This window comes from Tupaia chinensis, unplaced genomic scaffold (assembly GCF_000334495.1).
Source record: "Tupaia chinensis unplaced genomic scaffold, TupChi_1.0 Scaffold000093_1, whole genome shotgun sequence".
NCBI lineage: Eukaryota > Metazoa > Chordata > Mammalia > Scandentia > Tupaiidae > Tupaia > Tupaia belangeri.
The window spans coordinates 11,342,675-11,346,071 of NW_006159555.1; positions in this window are offsets into that span (position 1 = coordinate 11,342,675).

Sequence of the window (3,397 nt, forward strand, 5' to 3'; positions counted from 1 at the left end):
TATATATATATATATATATATACTCCAAAATTTTAAACTCTTGAGCACCAACATGGACCTATATCTGAAGTTTCCACACTTGACCTGATGTGTTGTAATCAAACTGCTGCAATACAAAAAGATTGTGTGAAATTATCCTCAGGCTATGTGCATATAGCATATATGAAACATAAATGAATTTTTAATTTAGACTTCGGTCCCATCCCAAAACACCTCATTATGTGCATGTAAATATTCACAAATCCAAAAAAAAAAAAAAAGTCTGAAATCTGAAACACTTCTGATTCTGAAGAGTATCCCTCATCCGAATGTTTGTTTAGTGAGCACCTAAGATATACCAAGATGCATGATTGCATCACCCAGCAATAGGAATTTTATACATGAGCATCTTTATTAATGCCCAAGAGCTAAAAATTCCAGGCAGTCCAAAGGGAAGCCCCAGAATAGTGTCAAGCAGTTAAGCCCACCAGAGCTCACACAGTAGGTTGCTATTATACATCCTGCTGGAGTAGAGCAAGTGTCGCTAGATGGCAGGCACTAGAGGGCAGCACTTGCCCACTCAATACTTCTAGTCTCACAGAGACAGTAATTTTTTGAACAAGGGGCCTACATTTCTCCCTCTTTCTGTCTCTCTCTGGAAAACAAACAAACAAACAAACAGAACAAACAGGAGGAGTTGGAAAATCTGTTTGGTCAACCTCACCATTTCCTGCAGAGGGAGATAGTACAAGGCATGCCAGTGAATTCTCTTCCAGTCAAGTTGATAAGTACAGCAGTTATCTGCATAACCGTGCATTTTCTACCCTTAATGCTACATTTCGCAAGCACAGGAAAAACAGAATGGCTGAAATCACATTTACTGTTCCAGTTGAGAGAGAAGAGCTTCTGGAAATCACATGTTCTAGACAAATGACTCAAATCTCTAAATCTCTACCTCATAATGACAGAGGAAGCAGAGTGCATAAGCTGGGTCTGGCATGGGAGAGTCTTCCTGAGAAAACAAGAATTATGAAAACTGAAGGAGTAAATGAACTCCTCACACTTGCAAAAGAGCTGGGCTCCACAACTCATTGAGTACTCAGAGGATTATTATTAGTGAAGGAGCACAGAGGCAGTTAGGAAACCAGTGGAAGCTCACAGATCAGAAGCCTGAAAGATAAGAGCAAGACCTAGTGATTTTGGAGTAAGTGGACTGGACGGACAGGAGAGGCTTTCACAGCAATTTCCTGTAATAATAACTACTTATGGTTTGTTTTCTTGTAGGGATATCACTCTTTTTTTTTTTTTGGAGAGGTTTTTTGCTATAGGGCGCGTGCGCTCGCCAGACAGAGAGAGACATAGAGACAGAAAGCGAGAAATCACCCCCCAAGGGGGATGGTCACGCCGCAATCCCTTCTCCTCCATTCTCCTCTCAGGATCTTGGGCACGCACGCACATGCGCTCGGCATGAGTTTTAAGCCACCGGGTCCGGGACGCGAACCGCGGTCGACTACGTGGGAGTCCAGCGACATAGCCATTAGGCTAACTGCTGGTTCCCAGGATATCACTCTTAACAATTGGTCACTTTACTCCACAGACAACTCCTTTATTCTTTTTAAAATTATTTTTAAAGAATTATTTTAACTTTATGTATGTATGTATGTATTTAAATTTGACCAGAGAGGGACAGAGTGAGAGAGAGAAAGGGAAAGTGAGAAAGCAAGCTGTCAGTTTCAGGACTTGAACTGCAACTGGCCATGTGGGAGTCCAGCGCCTTTAACCACTATGCCACTTGCTGCCCCCTACTCCCTTATTCTTTTTTTTTTTTTTTTTTTGAGAGATTTTTGCTAGAGGGTGCGTGCGCTCGCCAGACAGACAGAGAGAGACAGAGAGACAGAAAGCGAGAAATCACCCCCGGGGGGATGGTCACGCCGCCATCCCTTCTCCTCCATTCTCCTGTTGCGATCTTAGGCACGCACGCACACACACCCGGCGTGAGTTTAAGTCACCGGGTCCGGGACTCGAACCGCGCTCGATTACTTGGGAGTCCAGTGATGTAGTTATTACGCTAACTGGTCCCTATTCTTTTTTTTTTTTTTTTAAGAGAAATTTTTGCATTAGAGTGTGTGAGCTCACAGAAAGACATGAGAGACACAGAGAGACAGAGAGACACAGAAAGACAGAGAGACAGAAAGTGAGACATCACCTCCCAGGGGGATGGCCATACTGCAACCCCTTCTCTTCCATTTTCCTCTTGGGATTTTGGGCATGCAATTGTATACACCCGGCGTGAGTTTTAAGTCACTGGTCTGGGACTCGAACCGTGGTCAACTGTGTGGGAGTGCAGCAACATAACCATTACACCATCTGCTGGTCCCAACTCCTTTATTCTTTAGCAATTCTGCCCACCCTACCAAATCACCTACCCTTCTATGAAAAGTTATTTCTTGGACTGATTCAAGTCATAGCTGTAGTTGAAGGTCAAGTGGCTGTAAATACAGATCCACTGAGTATGAAAAGTTATTTCTTAGGCTGATGAAGGTCACAGAGGTATTTAAATGCCAAGTGGCTATAAACACAGATCTACTCTGAATTTCTGCACTCTACTTTCCATTCCAATGAGATAAGGAGCATGAGCTTGAAATAGCAGTGCTCGACTTCCAACAGCAATGCAGTCTACTCATTCCTGAGGTAGGAGTAAGAGTCTCATTTAGAGAAGCATTTATGAGTGAATGGAAAGTAGCTTTTCTTCTATCACTAGAAGAGTTTCACAAACCTACCAAGCCTTGTACAAAAGAAACCTGAGACAGGCAGACCCAATCTACTGTTTGACTGGGAGAGGCCTAAGAAGTGGTGTGTGCTGGAATAGAGCAGGATGAGGGGGTCTCTGTTCAAAACTTGTGCCCTTAAGTAAGTCTGATTTATCTAAGCCCAGATATCTGAAAGCCAGTGAGAAAAGCCTCAAATACTTGAACTCCAATTGCAATAAACATCCAGACCCTTCCTGATTTAGCAGCAAATTATGTTCTGTCAGGTTGCATTTTGTTTCTATCTAATTTCTAGCCTGCCTCCTATTTCTAGCTTGTCTCCAGAATTCCCAGTTTATTTGTATTTTTTCAGCTTGATTCTTAGCTTTTTAAAAAACTTTGTTTAAACTTTCTTTAGCTCTTCCTGCTCCTTCGTCTCCATCTCAGTTCAGGCCCGGGAACTCCAGTACTGACAATGATATACTTGGCTGATGCTTCAAGTAGGCTCAGCTTAAGTGCGAAAGCAAACCAGCCTCATTGCTACATGTTATCTGCAAAGATTTCATGGAGGGGCCTGAGAACTTGCTGAAATACATCTTCCCTCCCTTGGACTCTGAATATTGGGAACTAGTCTTTTTTGTGGTGGCTTGGAAGAGATCAGCTGCTTCAAA